We start from the raw sequence: 15,528 nt of genomic DNA on the forward strand, positions 1-15,528 counted from the left end.
TTTTTGTCTCATCAGACCAGAGAATTTTGTTTCTCATGGTCTGAGAGTCCTTCAGGTACATTTTGGCAAACTCCAGACGGGCTGCCATGTGCTTTTTATTAAGGAGTGGCTTCCGTCTGGCCACTCTACCATACAGGCCTGATTGGTGGATTACTGCATAGATGATTGTCCTACTGGAAGGTTCTCCTCTCTCCACAGAGGAATGCTGTAGCTCTGACAGAGTGACCATCGAGTTCTTGGTCACCTTCCTGACCAGGGTCCTTCTCCCACGATCGCTCAATTAAAATGGCCGGCCAGCTCTAGGAAGAGTCCTGGTGGTTCTGAACTTCTTCCATTTACAGATGATGGAGGCCACTGTGCTCATTGGGACCTTCAAAGCAGCAGATATTTTTCTGTACACTTCCCCAGATTTGTGCCAAAGACAATCCTGTCTTGGAGGTCTACAGACAATTTTTTGACTTCATGCTTAGTTTGTGCTCAGACATGCGCTGTCAAGTGTGGGACCTTATATAGAGAGGTGTGTGCCTTTCCAAATCATGTCCAATCAACTGAATTTATCACAGGTGGATTCCAAATAAGCTGTAGGAAAATCTCAAGGATGATCAGTGGAAACAGGATGCACCTGAGCTCAATTGTGAGCTTCATGGCAAAGGCTGTGAATACTAATGTACATGTGATTTCTTAGTTTTTATTTTTAATAAATTTGCAAAAATCTCAAAAAAACTTTTTCATGTTGTCATTATGGGGTATTGTGTGTTGAATTTTGAGGGAAAAAATTAATTTATTCCATTTTGGAATAAGGCTGTAACGTAACAAAATGTGGAAAAAGTGAAGTGCTGTGAATACTTTCTGGATGCATTGTATCTGTGTCCAGCCAGCAAGTGGGCAATACCTGCAAGAGTCTTTAAAAAAGCAATTCATTATTTAACTTCAAATAGTTAATTAAAAATTCAAATCAATATAAGGATTTCAATATTTTTCATTATTTGATTAACAGCTTACTCTGGGTTTAATGAGAGGTTTAACACTGTATATAACCATTTTTTTTATTTGTATGTGGGCTGTAGTAAAACAAATATTAATCACTAGAAACACTGAGCTGTGCAGGATATTAATACATTTGAAATTACATGTACAGCTTTGTCATCCAGTAAACAACACATTCTACACTGCTTTGCTGGCAAAAAATGGAGTCAGGTCACTAGGGGCTGTTGCCAGGTCAGTTAAAGAGAGCTGTGACAGCTTCTCACAGTCACAGCTCCATGCCCACGTAAACTTTAGAACACTATGATTTCATTACAGACTAAGGAACAGCCAAAACGGAACAGAAACAGGAAGTACACAACAGTTGGTCTGTTTTTCTTAATTGGTTTTTGGAGGCAAAGCTGGACTGACATTTTATAGCTTTTACTACAAAAAGGACACCTGCTGGATATGAACCTTATTCTGTGATGTAATGTTAAACTGTTGCTCTTAATAAAAACTACATTTTATTCTTGCAGCAGAATTTGAGAAGATCATTATATGGAAGTGCTGAGTAAAAATACTCCACTTTATGGAAATAATGTGACTCATCACTTATATAACTTATCACTCTTAGGGGCAGATTTATCAATTTCTGCATATCTCATTTGATAAATCTAATTTCTCGACCCATTTATTAAATGAAAATGCTCTTGCAGGGACAGGGACTCTGATCAGAGCTGGATAAGGTAGTGAGGAAGGGGGGGGGGGGGGGAATACATTACCCTGTACCCCGCTCTCTCAGGGCTCGCCATGCCTGCTGTCAACCATAGGCCATTTGCATGTTTTGTTTTTAAGAAGTAGTTCAGCCGCCGAGGGCCCCAACTCTCCCACCATGCACCTTTAACGCTGAGTACCCAGTGCATCCAGTTCACATCGACGGCAAGCACCAATTTACATTTGCTCTTGGAGGAGACCATCACACAGAAGGAGCAGCGAAGAGCGGTTGTGCATTTCTGTAGAGATCTGTAGAGCAAGCACAGCTGTCACATAACAGGATACTCGTTCCAACCACAGAGGTAGCCAACCAAAAGCGCTGACAGAAGGCTACAAGCGCAGCTCTGTGACGTCTCTAAAGAAAGGCAGAGGACGTCAAACGTATGCTTTATCAGCCACAATTTTAGGAAGATTGCAGATTAGCTGCACAAAGTATCATGCTTAACAGCTGCTTCTAATTAGAGCGGACAATTATATTACAGCAACCATTAGTGGTATGGGTATATATAAATAAATAAATAAACAAACAAACAAATATATATATATATATATATATATATATATATTTATTTGGAAAGGGGGGGGATAGGGGTATCTGCGACTAGCAGTGTCTATTATATTAATAAAAAATGAAGAATATTATGATACGGTTTATATAAAAATAACACAATATTTATTTATACAATTTAAGACATGATGTTGGATAAAAAGTATATGGAGAGTAAAAGCCTAAAAAATTTTTTTTATAAAAATTACAAGGTACAAAAAAGAAAAAAATGACTGAATGGCTATGTGCAATTTAGCTAGAACCCAGGATAAAAAAAAAAAAGGCCTGAGAAATGACATTATCACTAAAGATGAATTCTCCTATTTAATGTCATCCAACCCCACGACCCCCATCTTTTATTTTTTACCAAAGATCCACAAGGACCTGTCCAATCCACCGGGAAGACCGATAGTCGCAGGGATAGACTCTCTCACGTCCAGTCTGTCTAAATATGTGGACATATTTTTGAATCCATATGTTAAGAAACTTCCATCCTTTCTTAAAGACACTACCATGGTACTGAACGAAATGAAAAACGTGGTATGGAAGGAATCATATTTATGGGTGACCATCGACGTACAATCATTGTACACTTGTATAGAACATAAAAAAGGAATTGATGCAAGCAGAGAGTACCTAAACCAAGATGACTCCCTCACAGATCACCACAAGAAATTCATCTGCGACCTAATGGAATTTATTTTAACCCATAATTATTTTACATTTTTAGATAAATTTTATCTACAACAATGCGGCACCGCCATGGGTACTATTTTTGCACCGAGCTTCGCGAATTTGTTCATGGGTCAGTAGGAGGAGAAGCACGTTTACACCACACAGCACTTTAAGGAATCAATCATCAAGTACAGGAGGTACATTGATGATATCCTGATTATATGGGATGGGAGTACAGAATCATTCATGGACTTTTTTAAACTTTTACAAACCAACGATTTTAACCTTTCATTTACTTGTAATCTGAATAAAACCTCTATCGAATTCTTGGACTTGATTCTGACTGGAGAACAAGGTACGGTTTCCACTAAAAATTATATTAAATCAGTGGCTAAGAACAGTTATTTACATTATAAGAGCAATCACTCAAAAAAATGGAAAGACAATATACCGTACTCCCAATTTCACCGAATCAAGAGGAATTGTAATCAAACTAAAGACTGTGAGGAACAACTAGGAATATACAGAAAAAGGTTTGAGGAGAAGAGCTACCCCAAAGCAATCTTGGACAAAGCGGTTACTAAGACAAGAAATCTGGAGAGAGATAACCTGCTAATATACAAAGATAAGACAGAGAAAAAAGAGGCGGTTTCATTTATAACAACCTACAGTAACCACGAACAAACCATCAGGACATCATTAAGAAACCATTGGCCCATACTTCTTATGGACCCAGTCCTTAAGGGAATTCTTCCAACTCAACCAGAACTCGTATTTCGGAAACCAAGAAACCTTAAAGAAATCCTTGCACCTAGTATGCTACGAGAACTGCCATCTGAAGGTAACAAGCATCTTCTACCCAAATGTACTGGATCGTATAAATGTGGACATTGCAACATTTGCAAGTACCTCAATCCCAACAGAAAAACCTTTAGTACTACGGATGACACCCAGGAGTTCAAAATTAAGAAATTTATGAACTGCAACATCACATCAGTTATATACCTAATTGAATGTACCTGCCACAAGAAATACGTGGGCAAGACAAAAAGACCTCTTAAAATTAGGATACAAGAACACGTTAGAAGTATCAAAAATAAACTGGAGACTCATCTGCTATATAGACATTTTAAACTGGAACATAACTCCAACCCAGAAGAGATGTCCTTCAAAGCCATTGAACACGTAACCAGCGGTGACAGGGGAGGAGACCTGGCCAAGAAGCTCTCCCAGAGAGAAATGTTTTGGATATTCCAGCTAAAAACCACACACCCCCTGGGCTTCAACGAGGGATACGAAATTGCACCCTTTCTCTGACAGAAGCATCAATCATATTTGGATTTGTATATTTATTTCTTTTCTAGCACTTTGCACCTTATAACTGTAGAATGTCAAATATTCCTAATAAAAACCTGTTACGGTGTGAGTAAGTCATTTCGCCAAAAAATACAGTCACACCGCACTGGCACACGCCCAATCTCGCCCGATCTTGGAAGCTAAGCAGTGTTGGGCCCAACCAGTACCAAGTGGGGAACCACTTGAGAAGATTGGGTACTGTATAAGGGTAGACCAGTAGACTCGTAACGGTAATAAAGTAGAGAATATTGACACTTAGCCAACTCTCTTCTGGCACACATATTATTTAATATCCGTACTCTTTTAACTATGCGTATTGTTTAGTAGCATATATATACATAATTACTTTCTCACTATATCCACGAAAATGTATACTATATTGTCTATCCTGAACCATTTGTTACTCACATCCCATATTAATCTTATTATACTTCCCACCTCAATCTAGCACTCATGCACTATTAACTAAGGGTCACCACTCTAAATTTATTCCATTATTCACTCATATTTCATCTAAATATCTCCTGGCTCTTTACTAGGGCTGCATAATATTCTCTGGGCACATCTATCTAATATATGGATTTCTCTATTATTAATATGCAAAATCTGTGATATAATCTGTTTATATAGATAAAAAGCCAGGCAGCATTATTCACTTCATATATACAATCTAAATGCATATATATCAGCCTCTCTGAAGTAATATAACTCGCAAATACGTTTATTACAATAATAATAAACTAACATTGACATTTGTCTTATTTATCTCGAGCTGCCACTGCTCCTTAATACAAGGATATGTCTGCATTCTATGGGCTCCTCAAAGATGGCCGCGGTGCATGCTGAAATCATATCTAAAAACCAACTCAAAGATGGCTGCCGCATCTATATTTCAGTCCACGATCTCCATAGAAGCTGTGAAGTACCCGCCCATCCGGAAGAAGGGCGGAAGAACTCATACGCCAAACCGGAAGAAGGGCGAGGCATTGACAAAGTTAAAAACACTTTCCGGAAGTCGCGTGTGCTGCGCATGCGCAATACGAGTTTACGGACACAGGAAGTGGGGCGGAAATGACGCGAAAAGCGTCCGTAATTGATGTATTATGTTTTTCTTTGTTTACAGATCTCGTTTTGGTTAGATAAAACTATATTTGGGCCTGCTAGGAGTAGCCATATCCCCTATATACATTGATATTGAATTTTGTGAGAAAACACTGAATGTGTTTTCCAACAGGAAGTGATGTCATAGCCAATTATTTTTAATCATGGCTGCTATAAATAAGAGTGTTTGCACATTAGTCCCTCACCCCTTGATGAAGTCTTAAGGACGAAACGCGTTGGGTGTACCTCTACTGACTCTCCATCTCTAAAGATAAGCACTACTCTCTTATCTCTAAAATATATATATCAGTTTTATATTATAGGTTTTAGATTAATGAATTTTTTTTTATCCTGGGTTCTAGCTAAATTGCACATAGCCATTCAGTCATTTTTTTCTTTTTTGTACCTTGTAATTTTTATAAAAAAATTTTTTTAGGCTTTTACTCTCCATATACTTTTTATCCAACATCATGTCTTAAATTGTATAAATAAATATTGTGTTATTTTTATATAAACCGTATCATAATATTCTTTATTTTTTATTAATATAATAGACACTGCTAGTCGCAGATACCCCTATCCCCCCCTTTCCAAATTTTAAACTCCAAAGGCAGCTTATCCCTGCCTAATATTTAGGGGCTAGCTGACACCTTATATCTATAAAGGAGTGTCTTTTATTAAAGTATTTCACTATATTATTCTATCTGCTCACATCCACCTGTGGCGCCGTACCCCCACTGCTCAAACATATATATATATATATATATATATATATATATATATGTATATATATATATATATATATATATATATTAGAGATGAGCGGATTCGGTTTTACTCGGATTTACTCGGTTCTTAAAACGGCATCTTATTGGCTCACGGATGTCACATGTTTTGGATAGTTAATCAGATGCCGTTTTGAGAACCGAGTAAATCCGAGTAAAACCGAATCCGCTCATCTCTAACATATATATATATATATATATATATACATACACACAGTGGAGCAGAAAAGCATTTGGACAGCCCCCAATTGTGTAAGTTGACCCACTTAAAAAGATGAGAGGTCTGTAATTTCCATTATAGGTACACTTCAACTGTGAGAGACAGGATCTGAAGAAAAAAAAAACCAAAAACCAGGAAATCACATTGTATGATTTTTAAACAATTTAGTTATATATTATTGTGGAAAATAAATATTTGGACACCTACCAAGCAGCAAGATTTCTGGCTCTCACAGACCCCGTTACTTCTTCTTTAAGAAGCTCTTCTGTCCTCCACTCGTTACCTGTATTAATGGCACCTGTTTGAACTGGGTATCTGTATAAAAGATACCTGTTCACACCCTGTCCACCATGGCCAAGACCAGAGAGCTGTCTAAGGACACCAGGGACAAAATTGTAGAGCTGCACAAGGCTGGGATGAGCTACTCAACAATAGGCAAGTGGATTGGTGAGAAGAAATCAACTGTTGGCACAATTTTTAAAAAATGGAAGAAATACAAGATCACTGACAATCTCCCTCGACCTGGGGCTCCATGCAAGATCTCACCTCGTGGGATATCAATGATCTTGAGAACAGTGAGGAATCAGCCCAGAACTACACGGGGGGACCTGGTCAATGACCTCAAGAGAGCTGGGACCACAGTCACAAAGGTTACCATTAGTAACACACTACGTCGTCATGTATTGAAATCCTGCAGTGCCCAAATGTCACCCTGCTTAAGCCATCACATGTCCAGGCCCGTCTAAAGTTGCCAGTGACCATTTGGATGATCCAGAGGAGGATTGGGAGAATGTAATGTGGTCAGATGAGAGCAAAATCGAACTTTTTGGTATAAATTCCACTCGACGTGTTTATAGGGAGAAGAATGATTAATGGCATCCCAAGAACACCATACCCACTGTGAAGCATGGGGGTGGAAACATCATGCTTTGGGGCTGCTTTACTGCAAAGGGGACAGGACGACCGATCCGTATTAAGGAGTGGATGAATGGGGCCATGTATCGTGAGATTTTGGGCAAAAACCTTCCCTCAGTAAGAGCATTGAAGATGGAGCGTGTCTGGGTCTTCCAGCAAGACAATGACCCCAAACACACCGCCCGGGCAACTAAGGAGTGGCTCCGAAAGAAGCATTTCAAGGTCCTGGAGTGGCCTAGCCAGTTTCCAGACCTCAACCCAATAGAAAATCTGTGGAGGGAGTTGAAAGTCCGTGTTGCCCGGCAACAGCCCCAAAACATGACAGATCTCGAGAAGATCTGCATAGAAGATTGGGCCAAAATACCTGCTACAGTGTGTGCAAACCTGGTCAAGAACTACAGGAAATGTTTGACCTCTGTAATTGCCAACCGAGGTTATATTATAAAGTACTGAGTTAAACTTTTTGATTGTCCAAATATTTATTTTCCGCAAGAATATACAAATAAATTGTTTAAAAATCATACAATGTGATTTCCTAGGTTTTTTTTTTCAGATTCTGTCTCTAACAGTTGAAGTGTACCTATGATGGAAATCACAGACCTCTCTCATCTTTTTTTTAAGTGGGTCAACTTGCACAATCGGTGGCTGTCCAAATACTTTTTTGCCCCATTGTGTGTGTGTGTGTGTGTGTGTGTGTGTGTGTGTGTGTGTGTGTGTGTATGTATGTGTATGTATATATATATATATATATGTGTGTATATGTATATGTATATATATATATATATATATATACACACACACACACACACACACACACACACTTTATTTTAGTCCTTAGGTACCCCATTGTCTTAAGTACCCCGGCCCCCCTGGAGCGTTAATCCGGCTCTGAGTACATCCTGGCAAAGACCAGAAAAGTGATAGCTTACGCGGCTACCAGGCCACAAGGGCATGCATCAGAGAGGGATCACTATTATTTTCCTGATCACCAGGGGCGCTATTTTATTTAATTAAGATGCGCACAATGTTTTTTGTTGGATATAGAAATAAATTATTGCTGCCACTTGCAACCACCAATGCAAATCTGTGTGCATCTAGCAAATACGGACTAGTAAGCCTGAGCAATTTGCTAGCCAGCCCTTGTCTAGATGTTAGCCTATGTATCTGGGAAGTGAGTACATTCTGACTGCAATCTAGTTGTGTTTTAAGCATAAATTTGCAGGAAATTAGCAATCCTGGATGTGGATTGCAAACTTAAATGTTCTGATTGAAATATGAACAATTTCCCCATGCTTACAGTTGCTATATACACACAGACATACACTGGCGGTGACAAGTACCGACAATAATTGTATTTTTGCATTCATATATGGCAATATTATTGGCAAGCAGTTGGTCCCAAGTATAACATGGGTAAAAAGCGAGCACAGGCATGCATGTTTTCTGACAATGTTTTATTGATTTATGTTTGACTGAACATTTATAAAGCATTATACCCTAGTACCCAATGGCTAGGTATACTAGGAGAGGTCCAGAGCTACTTACTGTAGAGCTAGGCCGGGCATCACTAGGCACATGTTCTGCCAGACAAGAGCACAAACAGCATGTGGTCTGAGTTAGTTCGCCTCACAACCACCTCTTACGTTGGTTGCCTGATAGCTATTCCTGCGCTTTGTAAAAATGGCAACATAATAAATGTAATATCTTGTATATTCTACATTAAAATGTAGTTTAATCAGCATGTCACTGCCTAATGTGGCATTTTAGCATTGAGTGATTATCGGCCGACTGCGCATGTGTCACAGTTGCCAAGATACTGTAGCGATGTCACTCTCAGTGAGGATTAATTTGCAAAGTGACAGACAGTCAGAAACAGTTCGGGAGGGCTTGGGGCCGCACGACCGGCGGCCGGGATCCCGGCACTCAGCATCCCGATGAGGGGGGGGGGGGGGGGGGGAGTGCAACAAAGCCGCTTGCGGGCTTGGTAGCGGCGAGTTGCACTCGCCACAGGTTCTATTCCCACTCTATAGGCACCCACGACTGAATAGTACCTTTTAGTCGGCATGCCGGTATTTTCAGTGCTCGGGATGCAGGATTGGATGACACATTTAGGAATTGAAACCATTTTTATAGTATCATTTTTTTTCAGGGGCTCTAATGTAATTGGACAAACCAACATAATCATAAGTACGGTCTTGCAAACGTTAAAATGTTTAATACTTTGTTGAGAACCCTTTGTAGACTGAATTCTGGAAACCATGGACATCACCAAATGCTATGTTTCCCCCCTTTATTATGCTTTGCCAATCCTTTATTGCAGGTGTCTTCAGTTGTTGTTGTTTGTTTGTGGGTCTTTCTGCCTTTAGTTTTGCCTTCAGCAAGAGAAATGCATGCTTGATAGGGTTGAGATCAGGAAATTGACTCAGCCATTGCAGAATATTCAATTTCTTTGCCTTAAAAAAAATCCTGGGTTGCTATTGCAGTATATTTTGGGTCATTGTCAATCTGTATTGTGAAGCACCGTCCAATCAACTTTCAAGAATTTGACTGAATCTGAGCAGAGAGTATATCCTTACACATTTCAGAATTAATCTGGCTGCATCTGTCTTCTGTCACATCATCAAAAAACAGTAGTTACACAGTGCGATTGGGAGCCATGCATACCCATACTTTCACACTGCCTCCACTATATTTAACAGAAGATGTGGTATGGATCATGAGCCATATCTATCCTTTCTACATACTTTTTCTTCCCAATATTCTGGTACAGGCAATGGTTTCATCTGTCCAAGGAACGCTGCTACAGCAGTGGGCTGATTTCTTAGATGTTTATGTCAAAGTCTAATCTCGCCTTTCAATTCTTGAGGCTTGTGAAGGGTTTGCACCTTGCGGTGAACCATTTGTATTTTCTTTCTTGAAGTCTTCTCTAAATGGCAGACTTGGATAATGATATGCCTACCTTCTGCAAAGTGTTATTCACTTGACAGGATGATATAAAGGGGGTTTTCTTTAGTATGGAGAGAGTCCTGCGATAATCAGCCACTGTTGTCTTCCGTGGATGTCAAGGCCTTTTTGTATAGCCAAGCTCACGAACACATTTTTTAGAATGTACCAAACTGTTGATTTGGCAACTCCTAAGGTACCCGCTATTGCTCTGATGTATTTCTTTTATGGCCTAATGTGGACCATACACCAAACCAACTTTACTCCAACCATCCAAATGACTATCCAACTTGTCTGTTTACCTAAAATGCTGCCCAGTACACCTAACCAACTTTTTCAGACCATCAGCCAACTTCTCTCCAACTTGTGATGTCACAGGAGTAGACGACAGTGTCTGCCTACTTCTGCATGTTTTGAATAAATGTGTGATGCCTCTATAGCGCACAAGCCGGCAGCATGTACAGTATATGCAAATGAAGCCTACAGAAGCTGAAACAGGAAGCAGAATGTTAGCCTAAGCTATAACTTGGCCTCTAGCTACTCGCACGGACGTGCTCTTACCGGAGCCTGTCTCCCGGCAAATAGTAACTTCAAGTGAAAAACAGGATTTTAATACCTACCGGTAAATCCTTTTCTATAAGTCCGTAGAGGATGTTGGGGACACCAAAATAACCATGGGATATAGACGGATCCACAGGAGACATGGGCACTTTAAGACTTTCAAAGGGGCGTGCCCTGGCTCCTCCCTCTATATCCCTCCCCAGACTCAGTATGGAACTGTGCCCGGAGAGATGGACATTTTGAGGAAAGGACTTAACAAACAAGGTGAGCATGATACCAGCTCACGCCATAAACATGCCGAATAACATGGCATTCAACTGAACACATGCCAACGGACATGAACAAAATTCAGCAACAAGCTGAAGAAACCATAACACAATATGTGTGTAACCAGAACTAAACTGCAGATACAGTACGCACTGGGACGGGCGCCCAACATCCTCTACGGACTTATAGAAAAGGATTTACTGGTAGGTATTAAAATCATGTTTTCTATTACGTCCTTGAGGATGTTGGGGACACCAAAAGAACCATGGGATCATACCAAAGCTCTATAACGGGCGGGAGACTGCGGACGACTCTGCAGCACCGATTGACCAAACTTTAGGTCTTCATCGGCCAAGATATCAAACTTGTAAAACTTAGCAAACGTGTTTGACCCCGACCAAGTAGCTGCTCGGCAAACTTGTAATGCCGAGACACCCCGGGCAGCCGCCCAGGACGAGCCCACCTTTCTAGTGGAATGGGCTTTTACCGATTTAGGTAACGGCAAACTTACCGTGGAATGAGCCTGCTGAATCGTGTGACATATCCAGCGGGCAATGGTCTGCTTGGAAGCAGGATACCCAAGTTTATTGGGAGCATATAGCACAAACAGAGACTGTTTTTCTAAGTGGAGCCGTTCTGGCAACGTAAGTTTTCAAAGCTCTGACGACATCCAGAGACTTTTCCTCAGCCAAAGTGCCAGTAGCCACCGGCACCACAATAGGTTGGTTAATATGAAAAGAGGAAACCACCTTTGGCAGAAATTGTTGCTGAGTTCTCAATTCTGCCCTATCCTCATGGAAGATCAAATAAGGTCTCTTGTGAGACAAGGCCGCCAATTCAGACACCCGCCTTGCGGATGCCAATGCTAACAAAATGACAACCTTCCAAGTGAGGAATTTCAACTCCACTTTACTTAAAGGTTCAAACCAATGTGATTTTAGGAATCTTAAAACCACATTAAGATCCCAAGGTGCCACAGGTGGCACAAAAGGAGGTTGGATGTGCAGGACCCCTTTTACAAAGGTCTGCACCTCAGGAAGTGAGGCCAATTGTTTCTGAAAGAAAATTGACAAAGCAGAAATCTGCACTTTTATGGAGCCTAGTTTAAGGCCCGCATCCACTCCATTTTGTAGAAAATGGAGAAAACGTCCAAGGTCAAACTTCTCCACTGGAGCTTTCTTGGACTCGCACCAGGAAATATATTTCCTCCAAATACGGTGATAGTGTTTTGACGTCACACCCTTCCTAGCAAGAATAAGAGTGGGAATGACTTAATCGGGAATACCCTTACGGGCTAAAATCTGGCGTTCAACCGCCATGCCGTCAAACGTAGCCACTGTAAGTCTTGATAGACGAATGGTCCCTGCCGCAGCAGATCCTCGCGAAGAGGAAGAGGCCATTGATCTTCGACTAACAACTCCTGAAGATCCGGGTACCAAATTCTCCTTGGCCAGTCTGGAACTACAAGGAGCGCTGGAATCTGTGATTTTCTTAGGATTCTCAGAACCTTTGGAATGATAGGAAGCGGAGGGAAAACGTACACCGACGGATACACCCAAGGTGACGTCAGTGCATCCACTGCCACCGCCTGAGAACAATACATTAGTAGTTTTTTGTTGTGGTGGGACGCCATCATGTCTATGTGGGGAATCCCCCAAAGATTGGTGATTAGAGTGAAGACCTCCTGATGGAGGCCCCACTCCCCTGGATGTAGATCGTGTCTGCTGAGGAAGTCTGCTTCCCAGTTGTCCACTCCCGGAAGGAATATTGCTGACAGAGCGCTTACCCGAGTCTCTGCCCAGCGAAGAATCCTTGTGGCTTCTGCCATTGCTGTTCTGCTCTTTGTGCCGCCTTGGCGGTTTATGTACGCTACTGCTGTCACATTGTCTGATTGGATCAGGACAGGCCGGTTTCGAAGAAGATGCTCCGCTTGTAGAAGGCCGTTGTAAATGGCCCTCAACTCCAAAACATTTATGTGAGGAGTTTCCTGACTTGACCATCTTCCTTGGAAGGTCACCCCTTGTGTGACTGCTCCCCAACCTCGGAGACTTGCATCCATGGTCACTAGGATCCAGTCTTGGATCCCAAATCTGCATCCTTCTAAGAGGTGAGAGCTGTGTAGCCACCACAGGAGTGAGATCCTGGTGTTGGGGGATAGAACTATCCTCCGGTGTATATGGAGGTGGGATCCGGACCATTTGTCCAACAGGTCCCACTGAAATACTCTGGCATGGAACCTCCCGAATTGGAGGGCCTCGTATTCCGCCACCAATTTCCCTAGTAACCGAATGCATTGATGAATGGAGACTGTTGGTGGTTTCAGAATGAGTTTTACCAAACTCTGAATTTCCAGTGCTTTCTCCGGAGGGAGGAACACTCTCCGCTGGACCATGTCCAGAAACATACCCAAAAACGCCAACCGGGTTGTTGGAACTAATTGTGATTTCGGCATGTTCAAGAGCCAGCCGTGCTGTTGTAGAAGTGACAGAGACAGTGTAATGTCCTGTACCAGTTTTTCCTTGGACCTCGCCTTTATCAAGAGATCGTCCAAGTACGGGATAATTGTAACTCCTCTTTTTCTGAGGAGAACCATCATTTCTACCATGACTTTTGAGAAAATTCTCGGAGCCGTGGACAGGCCAAACGGCAACGTCTGAAATTGGTAATGAGTATCCTGGATTGCAAACCTGAGATAACTCTGATGAGGGGGATAAATGGGAACATGAAGATAGGCATCCTTTATGTCCAAAGTGTCGAAGTCAGAAAATATTACAACACACACATTACGTACAAACACCACATAGATGGCCTCCGTGTGCGTATGTATTCGGCTGTGTGTGCAAATATTCGCAAATTGCGTATGGTCGCTCCCGCGGTCCTGCGCATTAGAGCGTGGTATGAGTAATTACAGTGGAATTTGTACTCGCATGGAAAAGCCACAAAGACATATCATAAATCTAATCTATATATTGCATAAATCCCACACTGTCTGCTTCCTCTTCTAAATAGCATGAACATCGGTCACACATAAATTAAACTCCCAGAGACTATAATACAATGGCCTTATTTACACTAAGCTTTGAAATTCTATGAAGAAGGCAAACACCTTTGTTTACTAGGGTAGCCGAGTTTCTATTGAAAGCAATAAGAACTGGATTGTCATTGTCTTACCTGAAGACAAAACAAATAAAGAGACAATACCCAGAAACCTAGGCTGAGAGAAACTCAATTAGCAAGAGCTAACAAAAATACAAACCAGACATTTAGAAATCAGAGATATTAACATTCATAGTCTGAACTCTTGGAGATGTGTTTGTATATATATATATATATATATATATATATAATTCCTAACAAATTGTAATAGCAGGAGTATGTGTGTGTGTGTGTGTGTGTGTATGTATATATATATATATATATATATATATATATGGATATATGTGGATATATGTATATCTTGAGGATGGAAATAGATAATCATATCATGTGTGGGATCATATTATTTAGAGTCAGGTAAACATTAATCTGGTGGGAATAAGAATATTATTATATATTACCACATTAAGTTATTAATAATACCAGATTTATGTATGATTAATGTGATGGGTTTAACTGGTCATGGGGCGGGAACTCAGATGCAAACAACAGAAATCACATCTCAAGTCTTAGCCATCGCCCACTTCTTGAGCTGACCAATGATCCCCGGTGCACAGGATATGTCCCACCCCCGAACCAATGGAAGAAGAGCACACAGTGTCTATTGTGTTATGTTTTGATCTACTGTATAAAGAGCCAGCTGCATGCCAGGTCACTATCACAGACTCTGAAGGTCATCACCCTTGATGACTGAGGACCGGACCGGGAAGCGCAGACGAAACCAAAAGTATGTACCATTGACTGTAGCCATTATTCTTTTGTATTGTATTGCTTTGTGATTGTAACCACCTTTCAGTAATAATATGTTGTGGTGTCGGAACCCAGCAGTTTAAATACAATCTGGTGTCGTGTTTTCCTTTCCCTGCTAAGGTTTAAAGTGTATTACTATCGCATGCACAGCTGTTAAGGGTTCACGGTGTATCTTTGGGTGTGTATGCGCTGCGTGTACTTTGTACAGTCAGCGCGGCGTTTGTACGCAAAGTCCGTACACGGTACGGGACTCTGTACGCTAATGGTGTAATAGGTACGTAGGTTGTGGATTAAGTATAGCGGCCGCAGCGGCTTCATTTAAAGTGTATGAAATGTCTTTTTAAAGTGTTGCTTTAGTCCTGTACGTAAACCAGCATTTATAATTGGGGGCTCATCCGATTTCCACATACTCACAGCCTAACAGGTCATAGCAGACTTAATCTATCAGCAAAAGGGTGGACAGAAAGTATCCTACGTAACCTTTTCATGGTCGATGGATACACTGAAAACCC

The 15,528-nt window shown here is 41.0% G+C and overlaps 1 protein-coding gene and 1 pseudogene across 4 annotated transcripts in view; one reads left to right on the forward strand and one right to left on the reverse strand.

Annotated features, from left to right (window-relative positions):
- RASL10B (RAS like family 10 member B) overlaps positions 1 to 15,528 on the reverse strand; it is a 231,776-nt gene that overhangs the window by 84,914 nt on the left and 131,334 nt on the right. The window lies entirely within an intron of this gene.
- On the forward strand, positions 4,407 to 4,525 carry LOC135052431 (5S ribosomal RNA; annotated as a pseudogene).

The sequence above is a fragment of the Pseudophryne corroboree genome, chromosome 2 (assembly GCF_028390025.1).
Source record: "Pseudophryne corroboree isolate aPseCor3 chromosome 2, aPseCor3.hap2, whole genome shotgun sequence".
Lineage (NCBI taxonomy): Eukaryota > Metazoa > Chordata > Amphibia > Anura > Myobatrachidae > Pseudophryne > Pseudophryne corroboree.